Source organism: Petaurus breviceps, unplaced genomic scaffold (genome assembly GCF_028583685.1).
Source record: "Petaurus breviceps papuanus isolate PSGF00001 unplaced genomic scaffold, PetGlider_PUasm1.0 90750, whole genome shotgun sequence".
In the NCBI taxonomy this organism is placed as follows: domain Eukaryota; kingdom Metazoa; phylum Chordata; class Mammalia; order Diprotodontia; family Petauridae; genus Petaurus; species Petaurus breviceps.
Window position 1 is genome coordinate 5,869,564 of NW_027187335.1, and position 21,022 is coordinate 5,890,585.

A 21,022-nucleotide genomic window follows, 5' to 3' on the forward strand; every position below is an offset into this window, starting at 1 on the left:
CTCCCCCATTTTGTGGGGGGCAGATAGACAAACTGGGTAGTGGAAGGAATAAAAAAATCTAACCCTAATTGTGCAATTTGGGAAGGGGGGGGGATTGAAGGGGCCTGGCAGCTCATCAGTCTTTATCCAGAGGAATCCTGAGGACTCTGGGAATGAGAAGAAAGGACCAAAACAACACCAAGTCAAAAAGTCTTGTTTGCACATGGCCCCAAGGGCAGCTGCAGAATCAGAGGTTGAGGACTGGTACATCAAAGAGGTCACAGAGGCTTTCACTGTCATCCAAGTTGTAGATGTAGTCAGTGGTCTCCAGGGTGAGGACAGAGGTGGAGCAGAGGGGCAAACACTTCTGAGGACATCAATTCCTCCAGCAGCCTGGAATTTATACACTCTTTTTGGATTAAACATTTCTGAGAGCTCTTTGGGGAGTTCCAGTATGCCTGTAGAATCCAGGTTGATTAGCTCAGAGGTAGAAACATTGGGCAAGATGGAGCTGCTGTGCAAGTACGCTGAGAACTGGAGTGGCTGGTTGTCAAGTGCAGTAGCGGCTGCAGTGCTGAAGATACTGAGGACAATGGCATCCTTGCTGTCCCAGGGCCACTGCTGCTTCCTGAAACAGGGCTGGCTGCTGGCTGCCCAATGGCACTCTGGTCCTAGGTGCTGGTTGGAGTGGTAGAGTGGGGGCTGCTGGAGATTGAGGTCTCAGTTGTGGAGGGGGGGAGGTGGAAGGAATGGCTGCCTAGCACTGACGAAGATCCTCAGTCAGGGGCACAGGCACCACCATGAGCACCACTATGCATCCTTGTTCACCAACAGCACATCGATGGGACTACTTGTGCTGTTCAGGTGGATGTGATACTTCTTCTGCCCATTTAGGCCCTTCAGGAACTGGCACTTCCAGGCTGGTGCCTGAAGGGGCCCGAATGGCACAATCACATATGCTAAGTAGTTGTTCTGCACATCCTCAGTGATGTTAAGGATGCTCTGCTGGACCCACACCTTGTGCTGGTTCAGAGCCTGCTCCTGCTGTTGAAGCTCCTCAATTTCAGCCTTCAATTTGATAGCTTGTCTGCTAATTCCATAATGTTACAGCCAGGTCCCATAGCCTTCCACTGGATACTGTTCTTAGACTTCTTTTCAATCAGCCAAATTCCTTCCAGGACATCTGTGATGAGGTGAATCTATTTCTAATGAAGAAGAAATCAAAACAATTATTATAAATTATTTTTCCCATAAATTTGACAATCTTTGTGAAATGGATGAATATTTACAAAAATATAAGTTTTCCAGATTAACTGAAGAGGAAGTAAATTACTTAAATTACCCCATTTCAGAAAAAAAGAAGTTGAACAAGACATCAGTGAAGTCCCTAAGAAAAAATATCCAGGGCCAGATGGATTTGGTAGCCAATTCTATCAAACATATAAAGAACACTTGATTCCACTACTTTACAAACTATTTGAGAAAACTGGAGGAGTCCTACCAAAATGACAAAAATATGGTGCTGATACCTAAATCAGGAAAAGATGAAACAGAGAAAAAAAATTATAGACCAATTTCCTTCATGAATATAGATGCAAAAATTCTACATAAAATGTTAGCAAAAAGACTACAGCAACTTATCACAAGAATAATACACTTTGATCAGGTAGGATTTATTCCAGGAATGCAAGGATGGTTCAATATTAGGAAAACTATCCATATAATTGATCACTTCAACAACAAAACTAGCAGAAGCCATATGATTATCTCAATAGATGCAGAAAAGTCATTTGACAACTGCAATACCCATTCCTATTAAAAACACTGGAAAGTATATGAATAAATGGAGTCTTCCTTAAAATAATAAGTAGCATCTATCTAAAACTATCAGCAAGTATTATATATAATGGGATAAGCTAGAAGCACTTCTAGGAAGATCAGGGGTAAAACAAGAATGTCCACTATCACCTCTCTTATTCAATTTGCTACTAGAAATGTTAGCAGTGCAATAAGCAAAGAAAAAGAAATCAAATGAATTAGCTTAGGCAAAGAAGAGACTAAGCTATCACTCTGCAGATGATATGATATACTTAGAGAATCAAGTAAAAAACTACTTGAGATAATATATTTAGTAAAGTTGCAGAATATAAAATAAACCCACATAAATCCTTGGAATTCCTACTTATTTCTACTGAAACTCAACAGCAAGAAATAGAAAGAGAAATCCCATTTTAAGTTACTGTAGGCATTATAAAATATTTGGGAAACTACCTGCCAAAACAAACCCAGGACCTATATGAACACAATTACAAATTACTTTTCATACAAATAAAGTCAGATCTAACATTGCAAAAACATCAGTTGCTCATGGTTGGATCAAGCTAATACAATAAAAATAAAATTTTGCCTAAATTAAATTACATTTTTAGTGCCATACCAGTCAATCTACCAAAATATTGCTTTAGAGAGCTAGAAAAAATAGTAACAAAATTTTTGGAAGAACACAATGTCCAGAATATCAAGGGAATTAATGAAAAGAAATGCTAGGGAATGTGGCCTAGCCATACCAGATTTTAATCTATATTATAAAGCAACAGTCATCAAAACTACTTGCTAATATCTGGGGAATAGAGTAGTGGATCAATGGAATAGATTGGGCACATGAGACTCAGCAGTCAATGACTATAGCAATCTGCTGTTTGATAAACCCAAAGATCCTAATTTGGGGGATAAGAACTCACTATGTGACAAAACCTGCAGAGAAAATTGGAATATAGTAGGGCAGAAATGGGGCATAGACCAATATCTAAAACCGTATAACAAAATCAAGTCTAAATGGGTGCATGATTTAGGTATAAAGGCTGATACTGTAAGCAATATGGGAGAGCAAGGACCTGTCAGATTTATGGAGAAGGGAAAATTTTATCACCAAACAAGTGTTAGAGAGCATAAAAAATGCAAAATGGATAATTTTGATTACATTAAATTAAAAAGTCGCGGTGGCCAGGTAGCACAGCGAGTAAGAGCACCAACTCCAGTGTCAGGATGACCTGAGGATCGAATCCTGGGCTCAGACACTTAGCATCCACCCAGAAACACCTGGCCGTGTAACCTTGAGCAAGTTACTTAACCCCAATTGCTTAGGGGTGGCCAGGTGGCTCAGTGAGTAAGAGCACCAGCTCCAGTGTTGGGATGACCTGGGGATCAAATCTGGGTTCAGATACTTAGCACCACACCCAGAAATAACTCGCCATGTAACCTTTAGTAAGTTGCTTAAGAAACCCGATTGCTTAAAAAAATTAATAAATTAAAAAGTTACTGTACAAATAAAGTCAATGTAACCAAGATTAAGAAGGAAGTGGAAAATTGGGAAAGATTTTTTATAACCAGTGTCTCTGATAAAGGCCTAATTTCTAAAACATACAGAGACTTGAGCCAAATTCATAAGAATACAAATAATTCTCCAATTGATAAATGGTCAAAGGATATGAACAGGCTGTTTTCAGAGGATGAAACTAAAGACAATTATAGGCATATTAAAAAATTCTCTAAATCACTACTGATTAGACAAATACAAATAAAAATAACTATGAGGTACCATATCTCATCAGTCAGATTGGCTAAGATGACAAAACAGGAAAATGATAAATGCTTGAGAAGGTGTGGAAAAATTGGAACACTAATGCATTGTTTGTGGAGCTGTGAACTGGTTAAACCATTCTGGAGAGCAATAAGGAATTATGCCTAAAGGCCATAAATAATTTCATACCCTTTGACACAGCAATACCGCTTCAAGGGTTGTATCCCAAAGAAACCATAGAAGTGGGAAGGGGACCCATATGAACAAAAATATTTATAGCAGCTCTTTTTGTTGTGGCAAAGAATTGGATGCCCATCAATTGGGGAATGGCTGAATAATTTGTGGTATGTGAATGTAATGGAATACTATTGTGCTTTAAGAAATGAGGAGCAGACAGACTTCATAATAACCTGGATAGATATAAATAAATTGATGTTGAGTGAGAAGAGCAGAACCAGGAGAAATTTGTACATAATTACAGACACAATGCATGTGTGACAACTAAGTTGAATAGACTGGATCCTCTCAGCAGTATAAGACAACTCCAAACGACTCATGATGGTAAAAGATATCTACATCTAGAGAAGAACTACAGAGTCTGAATGCAAGTTGAAGCAAACTACTTGCTCTCTTTCTTTTTCTTGTTCTGTTTGGTTTCCTCTTTCCCATTATTCATTCCATTTGCTATATTCTTCTCTACAACCTGACTATTGTTTAATGTGAAGTAATTTGTAGATCCTATATTTGATTGCATGCTGCCATGGCATGGGGGAGAGGGAAGGGGAGAAAATTTGAAACTCAAGGGAATGTGGAACTGAATGTTGTAAATTAAAAGTAAATAAATAAAATAATATAAAAGGAAAAAGAAAACCCCCAAAATGGTGTAATGAAGAGTCAGATGTGTCTGAAATGACACAACAAAAAAACATAAACAAATATGATTGGAAATCCTGGTAGATATTGATTTAATTTCACACCTTAAACTAGTATCTCAGGGAAGAAATAGGCATATCTGGGAAGGATTCATTTCTGCCATAACAGGGAAGAGGGAATTGAAAAAAAAACTGGTGACATGTCTATACCACCACTTTTGTTCACAGAATTAGTCAATAATGTTATAATTTAATTTCTGATTATAGTCAGTGAAAATCTTCAGATAGCCACTAATGCCTAGAACACAGTAAATTCTTAATAAATGCTTGTTGATTGATGCCTTTAATTCTTCTCTTCTGTGCCCTTTAACAGTTAAAAAAATATAATTTCCTCTCAACTTAAGCTTGATTAGAGAATCAACTAATAAAAACAGTAGGATTTTACTGAGGCCCTGGTCATTTCAAGTACCAGGGATCCCAAACAAAATGCACAATGAATGTTTAAAACTATCCTGAATCAATCATGCAATATAAAGAGATAGATAGATAGCTGCTATATAGATAGATAGATAGATGGATAGATAGATAGATGGATAGATAGATAGATAGATAGATAGATAGATAGATAGATAGATTGATTGATTGATAGATAGATAAATGATAGATTGATAGATGCAATGTGGTATAATGGAGAGAAAGTCAGCTTCAGAGTCAGGAAGAGCTAAGATCAAGTTCAAGCCCCACCTTTGGCTCATACTGGCTATGTTACCTTGGGAAAATAATTTAATCTTTTAGTATCCCTAGTTAACTTTCCAAGATGATAAATTTAAGAGATATTGTGAAGAAATATTGGTGAAGGAATTTTCCTTTCAGAAGTTTCCTAACAATGAAATATGACTAGATATATTGATAGGTACTGTGAACATGTGATATATTCATTCTATATATTAATGATCTATATATTCACTCTTTGTGAATCAATAGTGTCACAAAGAAGTAAAGTAACAAAGAAAACAGCAAAAACTGATCAAATATTCAGCTGAATTAAGAGGAACCTAGTGTCAAGAAAAAAATTTCTTATATTTACTCTGGTCAGATTGCATCTGTCATATTGGGTTCAATGTTGGGCACCATACATTAGAAAACATATTGATGAAATGAAAGGTACTCAGAGAAAGATGACTTTGATGGTGAAGGAACTTAAGACTATATGGAGAATAGAAATTGCAACTAGGGATATTTATTTTTGAGTACAGAAGATTTTATGGCTATGAGAACTTCAAATATTTAAAAGGCTGCCACCTGGAAAAGGATTTACCTTGTTCTGTTTGACTACATAGGGAAGAATTAGGCCAACAAACATAAGTTTCAGAAAATAATATTTTAGTTCAATATAAAGAAAGTCTTCCTAACTGTTAGTCTGTTCCAGGAGGTGCTAGATTTCCTTTAACTTGATCTTTTAACAAAGGTTGACTGACTTATTGAAATAGATATAGAAGGGGGCATTCTTCTTCAGGTATGGGTTTGAATACATAGCCTCTGAGTTCCTTTCCGGTATTAAAATTGTGTAATTAATTAATTTTGAAAATGTTCCTGCAGAAAGAAATCTGAGCATAAACTTACATTACAAATTGCAATAGATTGTGCATGGATAACTCATTAAAAGACAATATACATGTTGAGCCTTGATGGGAAAGTAAAATGTACATTTTTCTCTGCTCTCTCAACATTTTGCTCAAAATAACTTTTTAAAAGAATATCAAATAAAATTCTAAGTAGCATAACCAATAAAACATCACAGTGAGTGTTGTTTTTTTTCCTGTACAAGGCAATTTGAGAGAAGAGAAAGAAAGATCTGTGGATACTGGGGCTAGGGGCTTGCTGGGAGCATAGGGTGATGGAAGTTATATTAGTGTAGGTTTGGGAGGCTGTTGTGGCAGCAGCAGTATCAAGAGCACTCAGTGCTCAGGGACATTAAGGAAATTGAATACCTGGTCAGAGGTACAGGAGACCCATGTTGATAGTACTTGGTGCAGGAGTAAAAAAACACTTTGCAAATCCAGTTCCCATTATCAATTCCAGGTAACATATCTAGGTTGAAAATGACCACTGGTAGTCACAATGTTGGAGTTCCAGGGCAGAGAGAAGTTCTGATTGTGAGGGAAGAAGGATCCTGCCTGAGTAATGCCTAAAGCTCAGACCAGGATGACAATGACTAGAACTCTCCCTATATCATATCACCTTGGAAGCACTGAAAATTTATAGGCCCCTCAGACCAATCTATAAAAATAGCATGGAGTAAAAGCCTAAAACTTAGAATAGTCACCCCCAACATAGAATTAAACAGTGCCTAACTCTTAACATAAAGTCCACAGTCAAGATATAAGTTGGAAAAATGGGCAAATAACAAAAAAGAACTTGATCATCAAAAAACTCCCATGGTGCCAGGGAAGCTCAAGACACAAATTCAATAGAAGACAATGACATGAAAACACCTGTAGAACCTCAAAGGAAAAAAAATAAAAACAAATTAGACACAAGCACAAGAATTCCTAGAAGAGCTAAAGAAGAAAATATGTTTTTTAAAGGAGCAAAAACTGATTTTAAAAATCACATAAAACAGTAGAAGAAAATTTGGGGAAAGAAATGAGAGCAATTTTAGAGAATTATGAAAAGAATTAAAACTTGGTAAAAGAGGTACAAAAATTACTGAAGAAAATAACTCCCTAGAAATAAGAATTGACCAAATGGTAAAAAGATATAAAAATTCCCTGAATAAGATAACTGTAAAAATTAGATTTGGTCAAGTGGAAACTAATGATACCATGAGAAATTAAGAAAAAAGAAATAGTTGAAAGAATGAGGAAAAAAAAGATGAAAATGTGTAATATCTTATCTGGAAAATAAAACAAAACCAAACCTGACATGCAAAATAGATTTAGGAGAGATAATAGATTAGAGAATAATTAGAATACCTGAAAGTAAAGTAATTATGAATAAGTGAGAGTGGGAGAGAGAGAGAGAGAGAGAGAGAGAGAGAGATTGTATTTCAGGAAATTATAAAGGAAAACTACCCATGTAACATAGAATCAGAAGGTAAAGTAGAAATGGATATATCTATTGATCACTTCCTGAAAGAAATACTGAAATGAAAACTCCAAATTAAATTCTGTGAGGCTACAGTCAGAATCACACATGATTTGGAAGCTACTATGATATAAAGAGTGGAGGACTTGTAATATGATATTCCAGAAGCTAAAGGAGCTAGAATTACAGCCAAAAATAACATACCCAGAAAAACTTAATATGGAACAACAAGGGAAAATGAATATTTAATGAAATAGAGGACTTCCAAAAATTAGTGATAAAAAGATCAGAGCTGAATAGAAAATCTCATGTTTAATCACAAGACTCAAGAGAAAAATAAAAAGGTAAACATGAACAAGAAATCATAAGGAACTTATCATGAAACTGTTTACTTTCCCAAATATAACCCCTAAGAACTTTGTCATCATTAAGGCAGTAAGAATTATCTACTTAAAGGAAATGGGTGTGAGTCTAATATAGGAAAAGGAGAAAAAAATGGAAGGCTGAGAAAGAGAAATATACTGGGAAAAGAAAAAAAGAGGGAAGAGTGGAAGAAATTATCTTATATAAAAGAGGCATTAAAATGAGTTTTATAATGAAGAAGCAAATTGAGGTGAGTAACACTTGAACCTATCTCTCATCTGATCTGGTTCAAAGGGGGAAGAATAAACACACACACACACACACAAACACACATTCACACAGAGACAGACAGTGAGAGACAGAGACAGTGAGAGAGAAAGAAAGAAGAGACAGAGACAGAGAGACAGATACAGAGATAGAGATTCATCATACCTATCAGGCAAATAGAAAGGGGAAGAGGCTAAGAGGTGAGGTTGATAAAAAAAAAAGGTAGATTAAGAGAAGCAGGGGTCAGAAGCAAAAGAGACTTTTGAGTAGATGACAGGATAAAAATAAGAGAGAGAAAAGGATAAATAGAAGAGAATAGGAAGGAGGAAAATACAGAGTTAACAATCATAACTGCAAATGTGAAAAGAGATGAACTTTATCTTAGAAAAAAGAAATTGAGCTATCCATAAGTGATGTCACCAAAGAAAAATCCCCAGGGTCAGATAGATTTACAGGTGAATTCTACCAAATATTTAAGGAACAATTAATTCCAATTCTATACAACCTAATAGGAAAAATGGGTAGAGGAGTCCTACCAAATTCCTTTTATGATCCAAACAAAATTTTGATATCTAAATGACAGTGAACTAAAATGGGGAAAAAAAACCTATGGGCCAATTTCCCTAATGAATATTGATGCAAAAATGTTTAAATAAAATACTAGCATGGAGAATTGAGCAATATGTCACGACGATCATACACTAGGACCTGGTGGATTCATACCAGGAAGGTAGGGCTGGTTCAACATTAGGAAAGCTATAAGCATAATGACCATATCAACAATGATCACAACAACAGCAACAACAACAAAAAAGGAGAATTATATAATTTTATCAATAGATGAAAACTTTTTAGTCAAAATTTAGTAAGCATCCTCATTAAAAGCATAAGAATGCAAAGGAATAAATGGAGCTTTTCATAAAATAATAGATGGCATCTATCTAAAACCAAGAACAAGTAGAATCTCTAACAAGAATGAACTAGACACCTTTAGATAAGTTTGGTATGAAACAAGAATGTGCGTTAGCACTACGATTATTCAGCATTGTAATAGAAATGCTAATAAAAATAAGAGAAAAAAAAGAAATTAAAGGACTAAGAATAAGCAATGGGGAAACAAATTATTGGGTTTTTTGACAGATAATTTGATAGTATTCCAACAAAATCCTTATGAATCAAGTAAAAATCTATTCAAAATAATTAACACCTTTAGAAAAGTTAGAGGATATAAAATAAACCCACATAAATTACCACCACTTCTTTATATTGCCAAGAAAATTCACCTGGAATAGACGGGAAGAGAAAATTCATTTAAAATAATTGCTATTAATATAAAGTACTTTGGTGTCTACCTGCCAAGACACAAACAGGAACTACACGAATAAAATTGCAAATCACTTTTCACACAAATAAGGACAAATCTAAACAATTAGAGAAGTATTAATTGTCCACGCGTAAGCTGAGCTTATATAATAAAAATATCAGTGCTTCCTCAATTGGTTATTCAGAGCCATACCAATCAAACTAACAAATAGATGTTTTATAGAGCTAAAAAATTATAATAACACAATTCATCATGAAGAACAAAAATTTAAGAATATCAATGGAACCATAAAAAAAAGTGAAGGAAGGCATTTTAATGGTACTGATCTGAAGCTATACTATAAAGTGGTAACCACCAAAAAAAAAAAAAATCTGGTACTGGATGTAACAACATGCATGAGGAGCTTTCCAGAAGAACGCTACTGTGAACAGCTTTTAAGGTTCCGATTACACAGTAAAGTGAACACTCTATTGTTCAGTAACAAATCAAATCAAAACATTCACAGAAAATCAAGGTACAGCATTCAACATATTACAACTTATCACAGACAATCACAATATATATATATATATATATATTCACAACAGCTTATCATTAAAATGGACACATAGTTTCCATCACAGTGGCCACAAAATTTTGAACAAAGAACAATCATCTCAAAGTGCAATAGTCAAAGTCTTCCTCTTATGGGGTACACTAAGTTAACTCAATCAGTCACTTATTCAGCAATCAATTACTAAGTATCATTAATCACAATCATTAGAAAATACACAGACCTTCCACCTCTAGGTCATTAGTAAATTTAAAATTCCTCAGTCAGTATACAGTCTCCAAGTAAAGTCTTCTTTCAGCTTAAGTGAGGATGGTCTCTCAGATTCCCTGGATCCCCTTCCATGGTCCTAGCTCCTACCTGAATCCATCAAACAGTTACCTGGATTCAGAGGCAGACAGCTCCCAGGTCCTTGTCCAGTTCTCCAGGCCGTTCCTGCTCCACTCTGAAGTTCATAGGGTCCAGTCCATCTCAAATTTTTCACAATTTTTTTCCTGGGAATTCAAGCATCAACCAAGCCACAAACAGACAAAAACTTAGCATCCAGGTCATGCTTCCTCTGTCTTCTGCAGCTTGTTCAAAAATGAGAATCACCTTATCCAGCCTTAAGCAGGGGTGTGGGGGGGGGGGCAGATACTAGGCTCCTCTTCAGCCTTCTGGGCTCCTCTTCAGAAGAAGTTCCATCACCACAAGTTCTCAGGAAATTCTGACTCAGTTCTTTATTCTCATTTCTCTTCTGTAGTTGCTCTGACTCCCAGATTCTGGTCTCAAGAAATTCCGACTGTCCCTTCCTGGGGCTTTTCCTTATATACACACAGCATTAGCTTCCTGTTTCAGCCAATCCTTTCCTATTAAGTCAGCAACAGGAGAGAGGAGTTCATAACTTCTGTTTCCCCAACAGATACTTGATCAATTACTAAGTGCTAAGTACCTGCTACATTTGCCAAAAGAAAGGGATCTTCAAATTAAAATTAATTACCATTACACTGGACAAGAAATACAGTGGTTGTTCAAAGGAATAGATTAGGTACACAATATACAGAAGTAAATGACCACAGTAACCTAGTGTTTGATAAACCCAAAGATCCAAGCTATTGGGGCAGCAACTCACTCTTCAAGAAAACCTGCTCAGAAAATTGGAAAGCAGTCTGGCCGAAAGTAGGTATAAAATTAGACCAACTTCACACACCATAAGTCAAGACAAGCTCAAAGTGAGCATGGTTTAGATACAAATGGTGATATGAGCAAATTAAGACATCTCAGGGGAAAAAATACCTGTCAGATATACCTGTCATTTATAGGAAGATAAAAATTCACAAGTAAATAAGAAATACAGAGGATCATTGGATGTAAAATGGATAGTTTTGGTTACATAAAATTGAAAAGTGTTTGTGCAAAAAAAATCAATCCAGCCAAAAATAGGAATGTAGAAAACTGGGGGATGGAGTGGGGAGTTGAGAGAAAATTTTTCTGACAAATAGTTGAGACAAATTTATAAAACATAAGACCCATTCCCCAAATAACAAGTGATCAAAGCATTTAAATGATCAGTTTTCAGAAGAAGAAATCAAAGCTATCAATAGTCATATTAAAAAATGTCCTAAATCACTAAAAAAATAAATAAAACTTTAGAAACTATGAGGCAATATTTCACACCATTCATATTGGTTAAGATGACAGAAAAAAAGGGAACATAAAATGTTGGAGGAAAGGTCGAGGTATGAACTGATTCAACTATTTAGAAGAACAATTCAGACTTATGCACAAAGTGGTATAAAACAGTGTATGTGATCCAATAATACTGACACTAGGCATGTATCACAGCAAGATCAAAGATAAAGGAAAAGAAAAAAATATTCATAGAAGTTTTTTTGTGGTGGCAAGGAATTGGAAGCTGAAGGGATGCCCATAAATTGAAGAATTACTGGAAGAAAGCTGGTATATGACTGTCATGGAATATTATTATGCTGTTAGAAATAAAGTGAATGGTTTTAGAAAATCTGGAAAGACTTATATTAACTGAATCGAAGTGAAGTGAGCATAAGTAAGAGAACATTGTGCACAATAACATCAATGTTTTAATAATAATAAACCATGAAAGACTTAGTTACTCAGATCAAGACAATGATCCAAGACAATTACAAAAAATGCATGATGTAAAACGCTTTTTCCAGAAACAGAATTGATGTGTTCAGAGTGAAGACTGGAGCATATTTTTTTTTGGAGTGGGCAACATGGCTAATGTAGAAGTATGTGTTCCATGACTTAATTTTTATAATGGGCACAACTGAAAAAGCTCAAAAGAAATATGAGATGTGCAAGTTTAGAGAATCCACTCCAAATGTTCACATGGGCTATTTGTGCCCAAACTGTGGTAGAGTCTTCTGAGCTCATATTGGTCTGACCAGCCACAGTAAGACACATTGCAACTTTACTCTAATGTATTGATGTCATTTTTGTCCTCTTTGAGAACAAAGGAAAACAACCAGTAATGGGCATTTTTTTCCTTCTCAGTGGTTTTGGGAAGAGTATGAAGGGAAGGAGAATATTTTAATTGAACATTGTTAAAAAGTAAAATTAAAAATTAAAATAGTGACAACGTATGTGATTCCAACTAAATGGATAATCAGACATAAAGAATGTCAGTTTGCTACGTGTCTCTTGTAGCCCATGGATCTGTGATTGATTCTTTAGCATTTTTATCAATAACTTCAATAAAAACAGCTTAATTTCTAATCATATTTCAAGATCACAATAAATCATTAGTGAGTACTAATACCCCATTTGATGGTGTAAGAATAGGGAAAAACCTTTGCAGACTAGAGTCTTGAGTAGAATGAAATAAGATGACACTTGGTAGGGCTAAAGGTAAAGGTTTCCTCGAGTTCACAAAATTAATTTCACATATTCAAGATAGGAGATGTTTGGTTAGATTGCAGTTTAGTGAGAAATATCTAGGAGTTTTCATGAACTGCATGCTCATTATGTTGTTCAGTTATTTTTCAGTAATGTCCAACTCTGCATGGCCCCATTTGGCACTCTCTTGACAAAGACACTGGAGTGGTTTGTCATTTTCTTCTCCAACTCATTTTGCAGATGAGGAAACTGAGGCAAAAGGGTTAAATGACTTGCCCAGGATCACAACACTAGAAAATGTCTGAGGCTAGATATTAACTCATGAAGATGAGTCTTCCTGACTCGAGGCCCCATACTCTATCCATTGTACCACCTAGCTGTATCATATGAGAGTCCAAAAAACTAAAGATATTTTTGACTATTTAGAAAAAAATACAGCTTTCAGAATAAAAAGGTGACTGTTCATCCATATTCTATCCTCATCAGACTCTACTTGTAGTATAATATTCATTTCTAAGTATGACAGTTTGAGAAAGACATCGATAAGCTGAGAGTATCCAATGGAGCACAACTGGGATGTTAAAAGGTCTTGAGGCCATATCACATAAGAAACATTCAATTAGCTGAGGATCTTTAATCTGTAGAAGATATGACTCAGGGGCTAGAGCAAAAAGCTATCTTTAAGTATTTCAATCAATTAATCAATAAATATTTAAGTTCAGGATACAAAAAGATGCAAAAGAAGGCTTTCCATTCAGAGTTTACGATCTAATAGATTTGAAGCAAAATTGAGTACAGAAGGAATTAGATCTGTTCTATTTGATCCCAGAGAGGAGAACAAAGAATGATTATTGGGAATTTGAGGCCAATTTAAATTTTATGTCAGAGGAAGCTTTCTAAACATTAGAGCTGTCATGTATATATGTGTGTGTGTGTATATATATATTTGTGTATTTATATATGTATTTCACTGCCTCAAAGTTTGATGAATTCCCTCTTGAAAGTCTTTAAACAAACCTAGATTTTTTCTCAGTGAAGATTATTTTGGCCTGTGATTTGAACAGATAGCTGTAAGTTTCCTTTGAACTCTTCAACTCTATGACCTCTGATTATTTCTTCAAGATATTATGCCAATTCAATACTAGATAGAATATGAGAGAGGTAAAAAGTGCTTGTGTACAGGATAGAAGAGGGAACAGATACTGTGGGACATTAACCCTTTTTAATAGGATATGATGGTTTAAAGACCATCATAGCTTATACAAAGGAGATGGTAGAGGGGATATAAAAATACTATTTCCTAAGTAGAGAAATGGAAATCATGAAAGATGACAGTGTAGGGAATGAGACTGAAGATATGGTTATCTAAGTAGATAAAGTAGCATGTTTCAGTTATAGAGGGAATGACGGGCTGAACAAATAAAGCAAGAAAACCTCATACACCATGGATTGCCACAATAGATACACAGGAAATGACTGTTCATAACCACTCTATTTGTATTCCTATTATGTCTTCAATACACTATGGAACTGAAAACATCAGGTATCTCAATTTTGTAATGATTCTTTTCTTCTTCCCTCCACCCTTGCACCTTTTTTTTCCCCCAGAACTTCTGGTTAATACATTCAGGGGAGTATGCTCATTTCTCCTTCTCCTCTGGCAATTGTACTGTCACAGGCTGTCTTTTGACTATTTTTCTTTCTTGTTTGAGTTTCAAAAGGAAGTAACACAAATTTAGTAGAGTCAAAATTGTCACATTCTCCCAGTATGAGCCCAGTCCTTTTGTCTGTGTGATTAATTGTACCAAGAGGTGGGGAACAGTACTGGATTAAGACAGACCAGGAGTAGCCATGAAAAGCTAGGGAGTCTAGGAAAGGCTAGTCACTTAAACTCTCTTTCTTTAATCATCTAAAAATTAGGGTGGTTGGTAAGATCAGTGGTGTAGTTGATAGATCACTAGGACGGAAGAAAGAAAGACTCATCTCTGTGAATTCAAATCTGGTCTCAAATATTTCTTGGTGGTGTGACCTTGGGCAAGCCACTTAAGCTTATTTGGCTCAGTTGCCTCATCTGTAAAATGAGCTGGAGGAGGAATTGTCAAACTATTCCAGTATCTTTGACAAGAAAAATGCAAATGGGATTATGAAGAGTTGGACACAACTGGAAAATGACAGAACAAGAAAATTAGGTCATTTGACCAAATGATTTGTAAGAATCTTCATATAGATAGATATAGATATCCATCTATATAGATAGATATATAATACACAGACACACACACACAGACACACACACACACACACACACACACAGAGTGGACTTGGAGATAGGAAGACCTGAACCAAAATCCAGCCTCAGACACTAACCAGATGTGTGAGTTTGGTTAAGTCACTTAACTTTTCTCAGCCTTAGTTTCTTCATCTATAAAATGTTGATGATTATTTCATCTCCTTCACAGGATTGTTGTAAGGATCCAATAGGATAACACATATTAATGGGGGCAATTAGGGGTTTTAGTGAATTTAGTGAATGGAGTCAAGAAGACGTAAGTTCAAATCCACCCTCAAATGTTTTCTAGTTGTGTGATCCTGGGCAAGTCACTAGATCCTACTTGCCTCAGTTTATGATATGAGAACAAAATGGCACATAATGCCAATATCTTTGCCAAGAAAACCCTAAATGGGGTCACAAAGAGTTGGACACGACTACTTGACTAAACAATAAAAATAAAACTGGATTATTTATGAAAAAATTCAGAGTAACTCAATCAACAAAACAAATAATATAGATATTATACACCTCAATCCCATAAAAAATAAATGTATAAAATCATAATAACTTGCTGAAAATGGTTGTAGGTATAGAATCTGGACCAAATGAATTTCACAATGAATGCTATTAAACATGTAAGAAGCAGTTAGTACAGGCACTACAAAACCATCTTTAAAAATAAAGATAGAGGGGGCAGAGCCAAGATGCCAGAATAAAAGCACACACTTAGTGTGAGCTCCCGCTACAATCACTTCAAATACATGTAAAAAATGACTCTAAACAAACTTTAGAGCTACAGAACCAACAAAGTGAAAGAGAGAAACAAATCTCCCACTGAAGGAAGCCCAGCAAGCAGAGAAGAAGGGTCTATAATACTGAGCTGGTATCTGAGCTCAGTCCCAATAAGCGGTGCAAATCTGGCCCCAAGGAGGCCCCTGAAGGGCAGTGGCCAGAAGAGACTTCATGAGAGTGAATCACCAGCAACTGTGGCAGTTTCCACACTGCTCAACACATAAATGCCAAAGACAAAAGAAAAGATCAGTGTGTAACTCTGTTGGAATAGGGGAGGATGGGAGAGCATGAGTGAGAAGGTACAGAGGAGTGGCAGTGGTGCAGCCACTGCCATGTAATTGCCTCAGGAGCTCCTGGCCTAGAGATCATAAGGGAAATAAGCAACCATTTGGAAGGTAATCACTGTTGCTTTAACCTGCGTGGATCTGGATTGCTGTCTAGGGTGAAGATCCTGGGGTATGTGATCAATGAGCCAAAGCATGTGGAGGCTTCAGAGAGGGCAGCCAACTAACATCACCAGCAGCTGCAAAATCCCCACCTATGTGGGACAAAGCTCTCCTCTCTGGAAACAGAGTTCTACTGTGGCAAAAAGCTCAAAAGTAAAGTAATTGAGTGGAAACATGATCAAGCAAAGGAAACAGAGCAAGCACAGCAATCTAAATTTGGATTCCTTTCATGGGGACAAAAAGGATATGAAACAGCAGGAAGACAAGTAAGTAAGAACTCCTGCACCAAAAGCTTCCAAGAAAAATATGAATTTGTTACAGGCCATAGAGGAGCTTAAGAAAGATTTGGAAAACCAAATAAGAGAAGTGGAGGAAAAATTGGGAAGAGAAATGAGAATGATGCAAGAAAATCATGAAAAGAGAGTCAACAACCTGAATAAAGAAAATAACACCTTAAAATAGACAAATAGCAAAAGAGGCTCAAAAAGCCAATTAGGAGAATGCCTTAAAAAGCTGAATTTACCTGATAACTTTGATAAGTTCCTTGATTTCTTTTCCCTGTTTACCTCCTCATGCTTCTCTTGCTTCTTGTATCTCAATGTCAAATTTTCTATTCAACTCTGGTTTTTTCATCAAGAATGCTTGAAAGTCCTCTATTCCACCGAATGAGCATATTTTCCCTGGGAATATGATACTCAGTTTTGCTGGGTCGGTGATTCTTGGTTTTAATCCCAGCTCATTTGCCCTCTGGAATATCACATTCCAAGCCCTTCAATCTCTCAGTGTAGAAGCTGCCAGATCCTGTCTTATCCTGATTGTGTTTCTACAATATTCAAATTGTTTCTTCCTGGCTGCTTGTAATATTTTATCCTTGATCTGGAAACTCCAGAACCTGGCTATAATATTCCTAGGAGTTTTCTTTTTGGGATCTTTTTCAAGAGGTGATTTGTGGATTCTTTAAACATCCATTTTGTCCTCTGGTTCTAAAACATCAGGGCAATTTTCCTTGAGAATTCCTTGAAGAATGATTTCTAGGTTCTTTTTTTGATCATGACTAGGGAGTCCAATAATTTTAAATTATCTCTCCTGGATCTATTTTCCAGGTCAGTGATTTTTCCAATGAGATATTTCACATTGCCTTCTATTTTTCATTTGTTTGGTTCTGTTTAATAGTATCTTGATTTCTCATAAAGTCACAAGCTTCCATTTGCTCCAATCTAATTCTGAAGGAATGATTCTCTTCAGTGAGCTTTTGAGATTCTTTTTCCATCTGTCAAATTTGGCTTTTTAAGGCATTCTTCTCCTCATTGGCTTTTTGAGCCTCTTTTGCCATTTAAGTTAGTATACTTTTTAGGTGTTATTTTCTTCAGTCAGGATGTTATCTCTCATTTCATAATTTGCTTTCATCATTCTCATTTCTCTTCCCAATTTTTCCTCCACTCCTCTTATTTCATTTTCAAAATATTTTTTAAGCTCCTCTATGACCTGTAGCCAGCTCATATTTTTCTTGGAAGCTTTTGGTGCAGGAGTTCTGACTTCTCTATCTTCCTCCTGTTCCATGCTTTGATACTTTTTGTCCCCAAAATTGGAGTGTAAATTTGGATTGCTCTGCTTGGTTTGCTTCCTTTGCCTGATCATGTTGCCACTCAATGACTTCACTTTTGAACTTTTTGATACAGTAGGACTCTGCCACCATATAGGGGAGCTTCCTGCCAAATGCTGTGGTTTTCTCAGCTGCCAAAGGTATTAGTTGGGTGCCCTCTCTGAAGTTTCCACATGCTCTGGCAAACTGGTCACTTATCCTGGGACCTTCACCCTATACTACAATCCCAATCCAAGCCAGTTAAACAAGAGTGATTACCCCTCAGACTGGTCACTTGGTCCTCCTACAGTCTGCAGACAAGGAGCTGAAGCTACAATGTGATGCTGCTGCACCTCAGTTGCTTCTGGCCCGGGGGCAAAAACCGAGGCACACCAAATTCCCATGTCCCTAAATCCACACTGCACTGACCTCTCACTTTGTCCTTGGCATATATGGGTTGATAATTCTGGAAACTGCCAAAGCTACTGGTGATCTGAAGTCCCTCCACCCCGTGGCTGGTCAGGCCACCCTGGGACTAAGACTTCTGCCTCAAGTAGGGGCTGGATTTTTCTCCAAGAGTGCTTTGCTGGACACTAACTGCCAGCCTGCCAGGCTGTCCTCAGAGGAAGGTAAGCTTCTCTGTGTCATTTTGTGGGTTCTGTAGCTCCAAAGTTTGTCTAGAGTAATTTTTTTTTTACATGAATTGGAGGTGGTGGGAGCCATAGTGGCAGGGAAGTCCTGTTTCTACTCCAACATCTTGACTCCACCCCTGCATTGCCATATTTCTAAGTATATTATACAACAGCATTCATCAAAACTATTTGGTTCTTGTTATAAAACAAACAAGCAAAGCTAATTATTGAAAACTGCATAAGTAGGAAACAGAAGTATTTAAAATATTTCTCTAATGTTTGATTAATATTAAAACATAAATTACTCAGGGAGGAAAATCCTGTTTGACAAAAAATTTCTAGGAAGATTGGCAAATAGTTTTATCGATATTAGATTTAGCCCTGGGCAGTTAGGTTGCACTGTGGGTGCAGTACTGAGCCTGGAGTTGGGAAGAGTCATCTTCATGGCTTCACATCTGTTTTCAAACACTTACTAGCTATGAGACACTGGCTAGTCACTTAATCTTATTCTCCTCAGTGCCTTATTTGTAAAATGATCTGAAGAGGAAAATGGAAAATCACTCAAGCATCCCCGTGTCTTTTCCAAGAAAACCCTAAATGGGATCATGAAGATTCAAACATTATTAAAAAATGATTAAAAACTACAAAAGGTTTAACTCGACATAGTATTGCAATAAATTCAAAGTGGATCTCTAACCTGAAATTCTACTTTATTGTATTTTGTTATACTGTCATTTTTATTATATTTATTATGTGATATAATATGATGGCATAAAATGCTATGTTATACTGTATTGTGTGCATTTATAAATATAATCAGAATTTTTTTAAAAAGGGAATAGGAGTGGATATAGTCTATAATTTTGATTTTGAGCAAGGACAGAGGAGACCATAAGAGATCAAATGGACAGTGTCAATTACTTATTTTTAAATGCCTAAAAATCTTTTCAAGATAAGAGAAAAGAGAAGCTTTAGGCTGGCAAAAAACCATCACCTCAAATGTCATTGATAAGAATATGATATCCCAATAAAATGGACAATCTCACAAGTCACTGGAAAGAATTCTATTAACTAATATAGAAAGAAATGAACAGAATTGGGGGGGATAACAACAATATTATATTTTTTTAAAGTTTAGAGAGAATTTAGTATTCTGATAAATACAATAACTATAATTTCAGAGCATCAAAGATGAAGTATGTCACCCACCTCCCTCTAGCAAAGTAATGGACTTTAGAAACAGGATGGAATGTATACACTTTTAGATATGGAAAATGCAAGAATTTGTTTTGCCTGATATTCCTTATGAATTTTCTCTTTTTCTTATTTTTAAATGGGATAAGAGAAGTTGAAGAGAAATTAAATTTTGCTTAGAAGAGAATATTGAAATCAGTTTTTAAGAGAATTAAAGATATATGTGGAACTGAGGAAATATATATATATATATATATACCATCATCATCATTTCATATTTCTAAGATGTTTTAAGGTTTAAAAATGCTTTCATAAAAACTCTTTTGTGAGATGGATACTGCAATATTATTTGGATTTTTCCAATGAGAAAATACAGAAATGCCATTGCTAGGTATATACTTAAAATATTGAGGTATCTCTTTTTTCTTCTTATTTTTTTAAAGTTGATTTTGTCTTTTGCTTTTTGGAGGGGGGAGGGAAGGGCAATTTGGGTTAAGTGACTTGTCCAAGGTCACATGACTAGTAAGTGTTACGTGTTAAGGCTGGATTTGAACTCAGGTCCTCCTGAAACCAGGGCCAGTGCTCTATTCATGGCACCACCTAACAGACCCATTAGAGGCTTTTTAAATATAATTTAATTTCTTTATTTTTAGTTTTCAACATTTACTTCTATAAGTTTAAAAATTTTCCTCTTCCTCCCCAAGATGGCCTGCAATCTGATATAGGCTTTACATATACATTCCTATTAAGCATATTTTCACAATCGTCATATTGTATAGAAGAATGATAATGAATGGGAGAAACTATGAGAAAGATAAAAAAGAAAATAGTCTGCCTTGCTCTGCATTCAGACTCTATAGTTCTTTCTTTGGATATGGATGGCATTGCCCATCATGAGTCCTTTGGAAATGTTTACATCCTTGCATTGCTGAGAAGGGCTAAGTCTTTTAAAATCAGTCATTGCACACTATGGCTGTTACTGTGTATGATGTTCTCCTGGTTCTGTTCACTTCACTCAGATCAGTTCATATAAATCTTTCCAGTTTTTTTTCTGAAGTCTGCCTATTCATCATTTCTTATAGCATAATATTCCATTATATTCATGTACCACAACTTGTTCAACCATTCCCCAATTGATGGGCATTCCTTCAATTTCCAATTCTTGGCCACCCCAAAGAGAGCTGCTATAAACAATTTTGTACTTGTGGGTCCTTTTCCCATTTTAT

General features: G+C 36.0%; 1 pseudogene; it reads right to left on the reverse strand.

The window, feature by feature from the left end:
* Positions 1–226: 226 nt before the first annotated feature.
* On the reverse strand, positions 227–18,374 carry LOC138145821 (transcription factor E2F4 pseudogene; annotated as a pseudogene).
* Between the last annotated feature and the right edge of the window lie 2,648 nt (positions 18,375–21,022).